Source organism: Megascapheus bottae, chromosome 27, assembly GCF_031878675.1.
Source record: "Megascapheus bottae isolate mThoBot1 chromosome 27, mThoBot2.hap1, whole genome shotgun sequence".
Classification (NCBI taxonomy): domain Eukaryota; kingdom Metazoa; phylum Chordata; class Mammalia; order Rodentia; family Geomyidae; genus Megascapheus; species Megascapheus bottae.
Window position 1 is genome coordinate 12,441,884 of NC_143535.1, and position 16,934 is coordinate 12,458,817.

The following is a 16,934-nucleotide window of genomic DNA, read 5'->3' on the forward strand; positions in this document are numbered from 1 at the left end:
GGGGCTGCGCGCGGGACTCCGCTCCTCGCTGCAGCAAAAGCTCCTCGGCCACCCGACAGCCCGGGAGCCCGGAACGCCGGGGCCCGGAATGGATCAGGTGCAGGCACTGGGCCAGGGGGGAGGAGGCGGAGGGGGGCAGAGGGCACTCAGCAAGGTCGAGCAGGCCAGGACCCGGGAGGAAGGAGGTGGGGAAGGGAGCCACAGAAGTTTATATATCCCGGGGGGGGGGGGGAGAATGTAAACAATACGGGAAGTTAAGGTAAGGAAGATGAGCAGGGGAGACCCCGAGAACGGAGGGGGCCTCGGGTAGCCTATGCAGGTGAAAGCCAGAAACAAGAACTCTCCTGAAGAGAAGCTGGGAAAGAGCACTTCTGGCTTCCCAGGGTCTCCCCTCCCCCCACCAGGGTGCCTCGGTGCAGGGGCCCCCGCTGGTGCAGGCCGGTCACGGTTCAAGGGCAAATGAAGACAGGCCAAGGGCAGTCCTTGCAAAAATGTCTGAGAAGACCGGGGTCACTTTGGGCCGGGACACTGTAGAACCCCGTTTCCTCCTCCCCAGGTGTATGCGCTTGATTGCTGATGTTAGTTGTTTTGCCTGTGAAGAAGCAAGTGATCTAGAAATTACTCTGGAAAGTTCTTCTCCCCAGAGGCGCCTTTAAGAGGACCTTCCACCCCCTCTAGAAGGGTCGTCTCATATGTCCAGATTTCATTCTCACCAGTGGGAGGTTTACGAGACCTGTGGGTTTCTTAATGGTGAGGGAACGGCACTTGTCCAAGTTTATCATGTTTGGGGAGGGTGGAAGGATGGAATAGGTAGTGTAAAAGACTTGTAAAAATCCTACCTGGTAAAGACTTTTTTTTTTTGGAATATGCATTAGCTTTATGTTGTTTTTTTTTTAAAAAAAATAAAGAGATGTGGGTTTTTTTAATTGTAAACTGACAGATTCTAGGCACATGTAATTATGGGGTGCAAAGGGATGTTGTTATGAATACAATGAATGATTAAATCTAGATGATCCGAATATCATCACCTCTGGTACCATTTATGTGTATCTAAGTATGTCTGCGTGTGCTAGCACGTCTCTTGATTTGAGATTGATAGGAATGTAGAGCAAAGGAAGCCTGTACATTGGTGGTGGGAGGATGAGTTACTATAGCTAGTATGGAAAACTATAGGGAAATTCCTCAATTGTAGGAATTGCTATATGAATCAAGAGTTCTGCTTCCACTTATTTACCCCAAAGATTTGAAATCATCTGTGGAGGAGATTTCTGCAACACAAATTTCATGGCGAGACTAGTCACGTGTCTCCTCTTATTATGCAATACCAATTAACTATAGTTTGTAGATGATGGCTCAAAATTCTTGTTAAAAACCTCAGGCTGCTTTTCTATTCCTAAATTGTGGGTGTTGCTTTGTAAAAATCACATCTTTTGTTATTTATCTATCTACTTTTCTGATACATTTCACCACAGATTGTTATGACAAAATCAACCTAATTGTGAGTAATTGGATTACACAAATCATAACGTTTGTCATTTTGGCTTAGGAGATTTCAGTCTTGCATGTCAAGTGGGATTGAAAAAGTTTTCCTTTTTATGTTTCTGTCTGGGTGAAAACTGGGGCTACAAATAATGGCATTCTGTTTCTATTATGAGAAGGTAATAAAAATGGGCCGCATAAAATTTAAGTTGAATTCAAATTAAAATTTGAAAACCTTCTACACTGTTAAAATCATCTACTTAAGTAGCTAGTGTGAGGCTTCTGGCTGCTGCCTAGATGTAATTCTTAACTTTTATTCTTCTCAAAATTAAAGGTAGGGACCTCTGCGAATTGTAACATCACCACTGGTATAGTTACTTTATTTTTTGCAGGTTCTGAGGCTTGAACTCATGACCTGGGAACTATCCCTGAGCTTCTTATGCTTAACATTAGCACTCTACCACTGGAACCACAGCTCTACTTCTGGCCTTTTTTTGGGGGGGGGGCAGTAATTTATCAAAGATAAGAGTCTCTCATGGACTTTCCTGCTGGGCTGACTTTGACCAGGTATCCTCAGATCTGAGCCTCCAGAGAGCTAGAGTTACAAGCATGAGCTTGTAATTGTGCCTGACACTAGTTTTACTAGACCAAAATGATTGCAGATGAAAGAACTACATTTATTTAGCACACTAGTCTGTTTTATAATTTTTTTTGTGTGGGTCACCAGGCTTGATCTCAGCCTGGGCACTGTCCTTGAGCTTTAGCTCAATGCTACTGCCCTACCCCTGGGCCTGGGTGTTATCCCTGAGCTCTTCAGCCCAAGGCTACTACCCTATCCTTGAACCAAGCCCCACTTCCCATTTTCTAGTGGTTAATTGGAGATAAGAATCTCAGGTCCTTTGGTGTTTGGGCTGGCTTTGAATCTTGATCCTCAGATCTCAGCCTCCTGAGTAGCTAGGATTGCAGGCATGAGGCTTGTTTTATAACAGCCTATTTATTTTAAATCTCTCTCATAAACACATATTATATATAATAGTTACATTCTGAGCACCTACCATGTGTACAAAATCCAAATACTTGAAACACATGAACAAAACATAATCTCTTCTATTATTTGAAGATTGCTCCTTTTTTGTTTCTGAGTGCTCATGAATGAGCGAGGCTTTGGGTTCAGGCTTTACATCTCCTGTTTGATTTATGGAAAATTTTTATTACCATAGCATTGATTAGAAAACTTATTTACAAGTTAATATTCACACTCAAGGTTTGTGTTGTTAGAAAATGAAGCCAAGGACTAGAAATCAGGTTGTCTGCTGTCAGAGGCTCTGCTGCTTTTCTGTGTTACTGGACAGCCAGGGGTCTGGGAGCTAAATAGAAGAGTGGGAAAACAGCCCTGACAAAGAAAACTGGTTTACATGAGAGCACTCAGTCTCTTTGAGTACTAATGAACACTGGGTTCCAATGACAGACCTGACCATACACCGCTATTATTATAGTTATGTTGCCCAATTTTTCTAACAGAAATGTAAATGTTTAGAAGAGTTTTGACACAGAGTAAGTCATTCTTATTAATAAAGAGTTGCAAAAATATGATCAAAGCTTAGAAGGGTGGTAGATACAAAGTTCTCTGTATGCAAAATCATGCTTTCTAACTGTGATTTTCCCACCTGTATGTTTTGATCTAAACATGAACTCACAATGATGACTTAACTTAAGCCAGTACTACAGGATTCACTTTGATCTATCTCCCTCACAAGACACCTCCTACTATTAAGCAAAATACATATCTGTTCAGTATTAAGTGCAAACAATGTTCTCGAAGAACAACTGAGTTCTTGTACCATATTTCAGGTTTCAGCCAATGTTAATTAGAGGAAATCTAGGCCTATTATTCATTTTCTGGAAAATACTGACTGCTCACAGTCATTCTAGATACTGTTGCTTTAGATATTTTGATCTTGGAGATTCCAATGAATTGTCCAGACAGCAGAAACAATTTAATAGATTCGTGCATGTATTACTAAATTATTTCTTGTAAGGGCCTGGTTTTGCAATGTGTAGTTTATTTTTTCCATTTGAGCTAATAGTTTTCTTTCTTTCTTTTATTGTTATTTTTTGTGGCTGTCACTTTCTGACAGAAGTACCAATGCCTGACTGTCTCACAGAGTGTGCTGCTTTACCCTTTCATCTGTCTGTCAGCCTTGCTTGAAATAAGCACACGCATCTTGCCCTGTGGCAGTTGCTTGATTAATCTTTTGTCATCTATGTCATCTATCTACCTTACATGATCTCTCCATGCAACTGATTGACGCTATGCATGACTTTAATGCTGATAAATTATCTCTCTCCCAGGACCACAGAATCATCATTACACCTAGAAAGATTACTTTTCTTGTTGCTCATTCCCGTATACAGTGACTGTGCTTGAAATGGGCCACCAAGTAGAAGGTGGTGATGCTGTTCTCTCATGCACTTGTTCACTCCCCCGTTCTAGATCGGATCCTATGGATCTCGGTATCAAGAGGGAGTGAAGAAGTGTTTTGTTTAACAATGGAAAGACTGGAGACAAGGCTGTATGTGCACAAACACTAAGTTTTCTGGTAAAATCATAGTGTGATCCCTTGCATGGCATGCTATAGTCAATGTAAGTCCTCTCTGATCCTGGGGTTGGCTTTATTTGGGGGCAGAAATGGTCAAGTGAAGTTGATATTTGAACTTGACCACAAAAGACTGCCAAGTTTTCCTTAGCTAAGGAAGAGATCAGAAAAGTGATAAATGTGTTAGAAGAATAATGAGTAGCCAACAATAGGAATTAAGGTGGAGATTAGTAACCAATAAAGCTCAAGAGTTAGAACAAATCAGATTCCTAAGAGCTTGGCACAAAGCAGGCATTAAATTAAAAGAAAAGGCGACATAACTTGACAAGAGACATAAAATGAAGTGTCACAGGGAAGGTAATGTTCATACTATTTACTGGAGGGGTTGAACAAATGTACATTCCCACCAGCAGGGCAGCAGTCTTCGCTTTTGGCAACATCCTCACCAGCATCTGCTGTTGGTTTCTTAATAATGGCAATTCTAACTGGGCTGAGGTGAAATCTCAGTGCTGCTCTGCTTTGCATTTCTTTTAGGGCCAGAGGTGTTGACCATCTCTTCATATGTCTATTTGCCATCCCTACCTCTCCTGAGAAGTCTCTTTTTAAGTCATTAGCCCATATGCTAGTTGGCTTGTTCTTTCTCTGAGGGTTTATTCTGGAGGGTTTAATTTTCTGAGCTCCAAGGATATTTTAGTTATGAGTCCCTTGTCTGATGAATAGTTAGTAAAGATCTCTCATTCTGTGGACTTTCTATTTATCTTGCTATGTTCTTCACCATACAGAAAACGCCATTCCTTTTGTCGTGATTCTGGATCTCGGGAAGTTTCTACCTATGGGTAGGAGTCCTAGTGTTTCCCCTTCCTCTTCCTGTAGTATTTTCAGGGCACCTGGACTTACATTGAGGTCTCTGATCCATGTACAATTGATTCTGGTGATATTTATTCAAGATGATACTGAAGTATTTAGCTTCAGTTTTCCGAATGTGCCAACTTTGCCAGCACCATTTATTGAACAGGTTGTCTTTCTTCCAACTAGTGTTTTTAATTCCCTTATAAAAAAATACTAGGTAGTGATAGGTCTGTGAGTTCATTTCTGCATCTTCTATTCTTCTCCATTTGTCTTCAGGCCTATTCGTGTTCCGGTATCAAGGTGTTTTCACTGAAGTTTGGTATTGATATTTATTCCTTCAACACTGCCCTTCTTGCTAAGGATTGTTTTTGTTATTCCGGGTCTTTTCTTATTTCATATGAGTATTTGGATTGGTTTCTCTATTTCATGGAAAAATGTTGTTGGTATATTGATGGATATTGTATTGCATTTGTGAATATCTTTTGGCAACACTGCCATTTTTATGAGAGAAATTCTGCCAATCCAGGAACATGGAAGGTTTTTCCATTTCCTTAAATAGCAGTTGTCTTTTCTTTGTGTGTGTGTGGGGGGGGAGGCCCCGATTTAAACCAAAGTTTAATATTAAGAAACACATAAATTTAAGTTTTAGAAGAAACATAGTAATGGACAAGTTAATACAAATGCTTTGTAGCAATGTTAGGTCAAAATGTATTTCACTTTATCAGAGGGATTTACTTAGTTGAAGTGAAAATATCAAAAAAGGAAAAATCAAAATAAACACTAGTCATGTGACCTTTCTAACCACTCCTCTATCCCTTAGTATCCAGTATGAATCAGAAACATCACAGTATTTTGCATTTAAATTCTATCTTGAGCCTCCCCTGTTCTTTTTTCTGATTCATTTTTCTCCTGTCTTCCTCCTCCTCCCCCCTCCTCTTCCTCCTTCTCCTCCTCCTCCTCTCCTCCTCATCCCTCTTCTCCTTCTTCTTCCACTTCCTCTCCTCTACCATCTCCTCTTCCTCCTTCTTCTCCTTCTTCCTCCTCTTCTCTTCCTCCTTTTTCGATTCTTCCCCCTCCTCTCCTCTTCTTTTAAGCACATAAGAAGACTGAGTTGTACGTATTTAGTCACAGTCTATCCTGCTGCCTTCACATGAAAATATCCTTGCACTGACTAAATGTATTTTGCATAGAATTTTTAACAAAAATAACAAGGAGCCATAATGTCTTTACTTTCAAAGTGTTTCTGGCCCACAGATTGCTTTCCAAGCACACTTCTAGTCCCTGTAAATTACTGATAAGCCATTAATGAAAATTTAGTAACTATCTTAAGATATTCAAGGTTTAGTAACTACCATTTTCAGATGGTATTCAAATATGACTAGTATTTCAATATATAAAGTTTATTTTATTTGAATATTGAATATAGGGTTAGAAAGAACATGAGATGGCAAGAAATATAATCCATTTCTACATATAAAATCAGATGTACATCAAAGACTACATTTAGTGCCTATTTTGGGAAGTTGAGATCATAGGTAGTTATTGAACACATTTATCCTAAGCAACACTATTGAGTTGAATATCTGTTGTTACTATGGTGATGTGATGGTACTGTCTCTATGAGGAACTTAAAGTCATCTCAGTATCTGGTGGACATATATTTTGCAAGAGCTAGTAAGTTTTTGTCTGATTTACATGAATGCAATATAAAATTAGTCATATTTTTATGTTTTGTTGTTATTCATTTTGTGTTTTTTTACTGTTTTTGTCAAATACAGGGTGGGGTACACCTAAAATGACAAAGAGCTAGATTCTTCCTAGGCATTGATTGATGCAGGTATTCAGTATAGAATACAAATCTGAAAACATTATCTGAGACCCTTTCATATGCTAGAAATAAGTAAAGGTAAAATATAGCCAGGAAAATAGAAACATGTCTGTGAGAAGGGAGAATGTGCAATTCAGCAAGGATAAAGGTTTGTGAATTAGAGGAAAAAATAGTGAGGCTTGCTTTGCAATGGCTGGAAATAGGATTTATAAACCTAAGCATACCAACATGATTCTAGGAAAATAAAAAAGCACATCATTTATTTTAGTTGGAGGTCGAATCTATACACAGAGTGAAATCTATTTTAACATGGGGAAGCACATAAGTCTGAATATCAGACAGGTTATACAAATGCACTGAAGAACAGTTGTAGGTTTTCCCATGGCAGCCTTTATGTGTAGGCTGAGCTGGTTTATGCACAGAGTAAATTAGAACTTGGTTGATGTAGAAGCAAAGAAGACAGAAGACAACTGTGATTCCCAATTTATGAAGGACAATGACAGGGGAAGCCAGGCACTGGTGGCTCACACTATAATCTTACCTACTCAGGAGGCTGAGATCTGAGGATCGAGGTTCAAAGCCACCCCCAGGCTGGAGTCCATTAGCCTCTTATCTCCAATTAATCATCAGAAAACTAGAAGTGGTGCTGTGGCTCAAAGTACTGCCACCCTTGACTTGAAGAGCTCAGCGACAGTGTCCAGGCCCAGAGATCAAGCCCTAGAACCAACCAAAAAAAAAAGGTGACAGGTCCATGCTTTTATTACACCTTTTTGAAATAATATTTAATGATATTCCAAATGACCAGAGTGCACTCATTTTATATATTAATATATCTGGACATAAAACCATGCAAATATGTAAATTTATTTTCATGTATTCTATTTTGATACTAGTAAAATACTATCTTTTCTAATTCTTCCTATAATGTTAATAAGTTCTGTTAACCTATCTTTTATAATGGTGCATGCTTTTATATATTTATATATTTATATTTTATGAGAGCAATGTGATAAATATACTTCATTAGTTGTTTTCTTTTTGCTCTTAATATTTCATGACACAGATATTTGAAAATCTGGTCATAATTTCAGATCATTTTAGTTCAAGTTCTATTAGCTATCAAAGTTAAGCCATTTACCACAGTATAGATTGCATAATAAAGTATTCTTAATATTTGTGCATGTTAAAGAGTCAAGGAAATAAACACCAAATAATTATTGTTTCTAAATCTTAAGACTGGTTTAATGATTCTACCAGCCTAGGTTAAGTGCACAGCAATTAATATGTCCACTTGCTCTTGACAATACATTTCAGCGTAAGATCTCTCTCTCTCTTTCGTAGAGAAAAGAAGCTAAAGTACTTTAAAGTTCTGATGTCTCTAATCAGTACACACCATTGTGCTAAGCCTCGATGATCCTATCCTTGGGAATGAAAGTGTCACAGGAAAAGATAATTGGTTATTTTTGTCTTTAGAATGTTGTGTAGTTTCTCACTCTAAATGTACAAATGTTGCCACTGGTGAGATAATTATGAGTGTTGTTATTTAATCTGTTTTCTTATTCTGTCAACAGTGGTATATTTCACAATATTTTGTCCATTTTAATTGCACAGTGTTTTTAAAGAGTTAAAGTGGTGGTTTCTTGTGTTTGGGGTCCTAAAAAGAATTATTACTGTGACACTGAATGAGATCTATGCTAGACTGGAATGCCTGTGTTATCATAACTAGCAGTAGAATACAAAACACAGCAGTATAAAAATGATTTAAAGTAATTAACTAAGTGACGGGAGTCCACTGGGTTGATACTGAGCCTTTCCATCTTAAAATCTGACATCTTTACATGAATACGATGATCAGCTTGCTGAACAGTTTAAGGCCCACAGTGACCAAAGCACAACCACTGAGGAGATAAATGCTTTTCAATTATTCAGGGATTCAGTGGAGACTCTGTAGGACAGAGGACAATTAAGAAATAGATAAATCTAAGGCACACAATAAAGAACACTAGACGTCAAAGAGAAAAATGGCAGGGTGTTAGTCAATGCTATGAGCTGAACTCTTCTCAATTTTACCCCAACCTGGTTAGCTATTGTCACCTCATACATGAACTCTGCTCATGGTTAGTTGTCAATTTGGAGTTCCAGAATTCAGATAAGTGTTCCTTCATGACCAGATATCTAAAGTAAATTCTCAAAACCAACGAAACCCATGCAGTAAGAGATTGGAATAGATACTTGGCTTCTGCATATTGAAATGGGGTGGTAATAATATTTTTTTCTCCAAATGTTACACTCATTTTTAATTTTCATACTATACTCTTCTCATAGAGAAAATAATGTCTCATGATTGCCTTTATTTTCCAGCCTTTTCATGTTTGTGTAACCCCAATCAATGTGTGTGTCATCTGAAAATACTTGAGGTAGGATTACTTCTGAGCATGAAGAGGACCCGCCAGAGAGGAAGGCAGAGGAAGAGCTGGAAAATGCAGCACACAGTCCTGCTCTGCACACATGATCATAGCCTTTCTTCCTGTGGATGAACCTTGTGTCTACTGACTTGCATCAGTGGGGCCAGTTTCTGCTTAATTCGATGTTTTAGGAAACTTGTGTGATCCATCCCACATACCTTATCTGTGTATTCTGCATTGCTCTTCTCCATATCCATTGCTCTACTCCATATCCATCCCACATACCTTATCTGTGTATTCTGCATTGCTCTTCTCCATATCCATTGCTCTACTCCATATCCATCCCACATACCTTATCTGTGTATTCTGCATTGCTCCTACTAATGCTAAGAAACAAAATTCAGTGACAAAGCAAAGAGAAATTATATAGCAATATTACAAAAAGGATTTATGTTTTTTTTTAATGTTTGTCGGTCATGAGGCTTGAACCTTGGGCCTGGATGTTTCCCTGAGCTGTTCAGTTCAAGGCTAAGCACTCTACCACTTGAACCACAGCACCACTTCCCACATAAAATTTTTGAGAACTAAGTTTGGAGAGCTCTCACTCTAGACAAAACACTTCTAAGCATACATCCAATGTCTAGAATTAGATGACTGCTTATGTTTCTAAATCTTAACACTGACAGGGTGAAGTTGATTGAAGTAAATTATATAGAAGCTTTAAATATTGCAGTGAACCTTTTTTGTACAATACATTTAGACCAACAAAAAATTTAACTCATAAAGATGCAATAGCTATTTGAGATGACTATCATAGAGATAACTTTTAGTCAGTGGAAGGTGTACTTTCTGATTCCTATGTATATTGGACCCTTTATTTGAGGCTATTCCTTTTTAATATTGAGCTATGAAAGGGTTCTAAAACAGAAATGAACAGTGATTTCTGTTTATACATACGTATCAGGGTCAATAATCACCATTTTCAAGCCAAATAATTGCCCTTGAGGAATCCTTCAGATAGGTTAATGATTCATTCTTTAAACACTGATAACTAATCCTTACTCTTTTCTTTTACTTCCCTCTGTTCTTTCATAACATGTGCACGCTTTCCAAATTTCAACTTACTTATATTTTTGATAATTTTTACTGTAAATGCTGTTGATTTTACTTATTATGGCCTGACAGCAATTTACAAATACTATATAATGCATCAGAGATATAATTTTGGAAACTTTCATCTTCTTGATATAATAAGTTTCCATCTTAAATCAACAGGAAATCTTTCTCATTCCTTGATTTAAGAAATGCCTTTTTATTCTATTCTTCAAAAATAAAAAAAATGCTTTCTCTGTTGACATTTCATCCTGAATGGGTTCAAAATGTTCCTCTGTCATAGTATAATGTACTATCTTTCATTAACAAGAAAACAACATTAAAAGACGTTATTTGTGACTGTCTTTTCATAAAATAAAGAATATAATTTTAGGATGATTATTATTAATACTCCCAATTTTTCTCTGCCAGTGTGTTATTATTACTTTTGTATTCTTTATATCCTTTACAGCATGGTGAATAAAAATAGATTTATTTGGGTCCTTATAGAACCATTTGAAAGAAGTTCAAAGACTTTATAGTCTGTCTCCCTCAAAGTATGACTACTTTATAAAGGTGAGAGTGCAAACTAGGACATTTAAATTATAGCACAATAGTACGACTAGTAAATAATGAAAAGGAGAAAATGATTGTTAAATAAATTATGCTTTATACAATGTCAGATTTATTTTCTTCAAACTCAAGCTCAGCTTTTGGTTTCTTAATATTTTTAAGGCTATGGTTATTTTAATTGCTCAATAGTTTATATTTGTGAAACAAAACTAGGGTATTTTATTGATCCAAGTGAAAAATTGCAAAGATTAACCATTTTGCTTACTTTGAGGAATAAGAAAATTTTTCTGAGCTGATAACATAGAGTTAGAACAATACCCTTGAGAAGTTAAACCATTACTTAGAAAACCTAGTGAATATAAATGGTTTGAAGATTTGCTAAAATTATTGTATTCATTGTAAAGAAGGATTTCATTTTATTATGCATATATTGTACAGCATATATGTATATTAATGGGATCTTGCAAATGAATGTTCTGACAGATGCTTACATGAAATGTTTCTGAATTCCATTAACTATATAATGTCTGTAAAACAGAAAAAAAAATTTAAAACTGTCACTGTCAGGAGGGCAGTAAATGCAGTGGATCCAAGTTGAAGAAACATAAGTCACTTTCCAAAACGAAAGCTCATTTAGATAAATCTACAATGAAAGGAGCATAAGTGCACTAGGTGTGTGTGTGTGTGTGTATCTGTCTGTCTGTCTGTCTGTCTGTCTGTCTGTCTGTGCAGGAGCATTTGCATTAACGCTTTTGTTCAATATTGAGACTTTATCATTAGAGAACTGTAGCTCAAGAAGGCATTAAGCAAGGTCCTACTGTAATCACCTTTGCGCTTTTAAGAGAAATCACTCCAAGTTCACCATTAAAAATAAAACAAACATGTTAAAGTAGTGATGAGAATGGTATGACAAGATCAGTTGCAAAGCCATTACATATGTTTGGGAGAGAACATGATTAGGAGAGAATACTACTGCTGGTGGGTATCTAGCAGACAAAAATACCTGGGGTGTTGAGCCAGTTGTAGAGACTGTACTCAGATGCCATGGGGCCTCCTGTGCTGGTATCGTCCCTGATGAGTGGTTCATGGCTGGGACACTGACACCATTGAGATTAAAAGCATCTAGGCCTTGGTTTTAGAATGGGGCTCCTGTTCTCTGGGTCTGTCGATTGCTTCAGTGTTAAAGATGGATTGCAGTCTAGATCCAATAAGTGTATCAGACTTGAGGGCATACATTGTGTGTATTGCCTTAAGTCCTGGCTCCACCTATGTTTCCTCTATGTCTCATGTTTCCTTCAATACTTATAATGGACACTGTCTTTCTAAATGATCAATACTCTTATAAGCCATCTTATTGATTCTTTTGGAATCATATGAGGCATAAACTACACAGCAAAAACAAGTTAAATAGTAAGATTTAATTAATTGCTTTATCCCCAATAAAGGAGTAACATAAGATAGAATATCTACTATACAAGTAGATAAAAAAATACTAATGAAACTGTTGGTATTGCCCTCTCCCCACTTCTTTGATATGAAAACTAGTAGTAAATACCAGCTCTTCCAACTTCACTGGTATTACCACACCATCACCACTGGTATTACCATGATACTTGAAGAGACAGTGAGCAATTACCATATGCTATGGACTTTTTGGACACCACAAAGGTCACCAACAAACTGACCTTATTTTATGGGGTAACATGGATTACACACAGAGGAAAGTTTTGAGAAACACTGATGTATAGAGTGGTACGAATCCATCATCTGTAATTACTCCTTCACTTGCATCTTCCCATCAAGATATATGCCATAAACACTACCATATTGCTAAAAGGAGCCCAACTTGCTAAAAGCTTTATTGCTCCTGTCACTAGGGATCAAAGAAATGCATATTTGAACCTGAGTAAAATATCACCTTACATTTATTAAGGTGACTACGATCCAAAGGCTTAAGATAATGAGTATTGGTGGGGTGTGGAGGTAAAGAACATGGTTGAAGGAAAATGTAAAAGTGGCTCAGTAATTATGGAAAACAGCATGGATTATCCTCAACCTCTGTTTTTCTTTTAAAAGAAGCATAAACTCTTTTGGGTATGTACTCAGAGAAAACGAAACGGCACTTCCTAAAGGTATCCATACTCCATTTTCATTGCAATCTTTCTGACAATAACTAAGATGAAAGGAGCATCAGAATTTATTGAAAGATAAAGGGATAAAGAAACTGTGGTGTGTGTGTTTATGTGAATGCAATACCTATGAACATTATCTGACTTGGGATATACTGCCATTTATGATCTGAGGATATTATGCTAAGGGAAGTAAGCCAAGGTCAGAAGCAAAGAAATATTATCTCACTGATATGTGAAATCTCAATAAAGATAAAGTAGGGTAAAATGTAGTTACTAAAATCAGGAAGAGGGGCAAACAGAAAAAGGACCAAGTGTACAAATTCATGATAAAGTAGGATTAGTAAGTCCAAAGTTATATACCAGAAGGACTTTAGCTAATGATATTGTAGGTTATACTGGAAGTTTGGTGCTTCACTGCACACACAGAAACAGTAATTACAGAAATGATGAATATGTTAATTTGTAGTCTATAGTAATCATATATATGCACATCAAAAGATCATGTTGTGCAAGTTAAATATATAGAAATGAATTACAGATGGACTGTGATTGTATTACTTGATGCATTGTTTTCAGTTTTGGAAATAGCATTTTAAGAAATACACAGGCAATCTACATGCATTCAGAAGACAGCAACTGAGATGATTATTTCTGTAGATATGGAAACTGCAGGACAGATGCAGACCAACTGATATGTTGTCTAGAAAAGTGGCATCTCTTGAAAAACAGAAGCAACTAATTAAGGTGGATTGTCAGGACAGGGATATTGAGCAACTTCTTCTACGGCCCATATGTCAAATTCTTCAGTTAGACAGTTCTCAGTGAATATAGCAATCTTCACCTCTACTTTCATAATCATCCAAAGAGAAACTAGTCTGTCGTGAGGAATATTAATCCTTCAGTATTTTGATATATTTAAAAATAGAGGAGATGAGCCAGATGTGGTGGCTCACACCTGCAATCCTAGCTACTCAAGAGGTTGAGATCTGAGGTTAGAGGTTCAAAGCCAGCCGGGCACTAAAGAACATGAGACTCTTGTCTCCAATTAACCACTAGAAAATGGGAAGTGGGACTGAGGCTGAAGGGGTAGGGTAGTAACCTTGAGCTGAAGAGCTTAGGTACAATGCCTAGCCCAGAGTTCAAGCCTCATGAGCCCAAAAACATAGAGATGATTACTAGATTTTAAGAAGAATTAATAGAATTTAACTACTGAAGATCCCCATATTATTAAAATTTTATTATTAACTTGGAACTCTTTCTGTTGAACTCTTTCCTCCTCCTCCTCCTCCTCCTCCCCCTCCTCCTCCTCCTCCTCCTCCTCCTCTTCCTCCTCCTCCTCCTCCTTCTTCTCAATACTAGAATTTAAATTGTACCAGCTGAGACAGGTGCCAGTGGCTCACATCTGTAATCCCAGTTATTCAGGAGCCGAGAGCTGAATATCACAATTCAAAGACAGCCCAGGCAGGAAAGTCTCTGAGTCTTTTATCTCCAATTAATCACTAGAAAATTGGAAGTGGTACTGTGGCTCAAAGTGGTAGAGCACTAGCCTTGAATGAAAAAACTTCTAGACAGCACACAAGCCCTGAGTTCAAGACCCATGAATGACAAAAACGAAACAAAACATAAAACAAACAAAACACACTACCAGTTGAGTCATACTCTGAGAGAAAATTCCAATATTTTGAAGTCAATAAATATATTCATAATTAAAATGTATACCTACTTAGGATACATGATGGTGCCAGGCATATGTATAAATGTGTGCATTTCATTAAAAATATTTGAAAATGAAGTAAATTGCTAAGTTAAAGGAAACAAACTAACACTGAAATTCTCATCTGACTTGAAAAGTTCTATTTTTTTTAACTAAGGTCCCTTCAATAAGATTATTAAACTACTAAAATAAGGATCAAATTTTTCATGCAATTTGAAATTATTCCTTCAACATACTTGATTAGTCTTTCATTTATCAAACATTATAAAACAAAGTGATTTAATGAATTCAACAGTTTTATAAACTAATGTAGATCTAAATTAATAGTTATAATGCTTATTTTGTTGAGTTTGTATTTTTTTCTTTAATGAGCTTAAATGAGCACAGTAATGATAACGTTTTAGCTACTTCAGCTCCTAAGATTTGAGACTACTAATTACAATGTGTGACATGATCGTAATGGTAGAGCGAAATGAACAACTAGGATTGACTCATTTAAATATTCATTTACATATATGATTGTGTGGATTATTTCAAAATTGTCACATAATAATCATACACCAAAATATACTTAGGTCATTCTTAGAATACCTTGCTCTTATAATTGTCTAACTTTACAAATAGTAGCTGAATTTAATTAGCTGAGAAATACAATTACTAATTGTGTTTTACTGGTAATATTCTGGCACCTTTCTAATAGCATATATGTAAGGTAATATAACAGAGTCTGATTGTAATAAAAGCATGTGATAGTAATAGGAGAATAAAAAGCAAATAAGAGAACCATTTGGTTATTTCAGTAAGTCAATCAAAGTATTTACTAGAAGCCTAATATAATCAATTCTTAGACTACTACAATACATTCCCTGACAGTTCTATTTCAATATGAAAATGTGTTCAAGGTATGAATTATGGAAGATTAAGATCTTCCATATCATCAGCAAAATATAGATGATACCAATTAATCATTAGCAAAGCTAACGTTGTAGAAACAGCTTTTCTGGGAGTAAATACTGGCAACTGCAATACAAGAAATTGAAACAGACTGTAGAGAGAATGAAAACATATTACATTCATATTACATGCCTAAATACAATAAATGTATCTAAATACATACATTAAAATGCATTTCAGTAATAAAAAGCAAATCAAACTCAAATATGGTTCTCATACTCAAGAAATTACCATATATTTAAAATTAAATATCTAAAATGGGTGATTTTAATGATGATGTTAAACTATCACAAGACAGGATATGCCATATTTATATATATATATACATATCTGTGAATCATTCAATAAGCTATTCTCCTTTGTGTGATTCTTATTCTCCTTAAACAGATGAATAAAAATATAAGGGCCAGGAGTTTCGCCTAGTAGTAGAGTGCCTGCCTAGCAAGCATGAAGACCCAGGTTCAATTCTTCAGTACCACATACATAGAAGAAGCAAGAAATGGTGCTGTGGCTCAACTGGCAGAACTTTAGCCTTGAGAAAGCCCAAGGAAAGTCAGTGCTCGGGCCTTGAGCTCAAGGCCCAAGATTGGCCAAAAATACAATTATAATTTATGTATGGGATTTTTTTTTTGTGCTGGCACTGGGACTTGAATTCAGGGCCTCATACTCTTTTTTTTTTTTTTTTTTGCCAGTCCTGGACTTGAGCTCAGGGCTTGAGCACTGTCTTTGGACATGTCTTCGTGCATGCTAGGCAAGCACTTTAACCACTAGGCCAAACTCCCGGCTCCCTCATACTCTTTTTTAAAATATATTTTTTATTGTAATTCATAGAAAGATTACATTGTATTTGCCAGATAGAAGGTGCATTACTTCACAAACATTGCTACCCTTTCTCATGTTTTTGTCCGTATTTCCTTCCCCCCATCTTGTTTTACCCCTTTCCCTATCCTATTTCAAATAAACAAATAAACATATATACAATATATCAGATAACATGGTAAGATACTGTAACAATATGAGATAACTAAGGGAGAACAAAAGAGATGAGAAATAACATCGTACATTAAGAACAACAATCACACATTATATGGCTCTTGTTTGTATATTCTGGAGGTCCTTTCATTTAGCCTCATCCTATATGGCAGGGCCTCATAATCTTACTTGGCATTTTTGTTTAAGGTTGGAAGTCAACCACTTGAGTCACACATCCACTTCTGGCATTTTGCTAACTGGTAATTAAGTGTTTAACAGACATGTTTGTTTGGGCTGGTTTTAAGCTTCAATCTCCAGATCTCATTCTCCTGAGCAGCT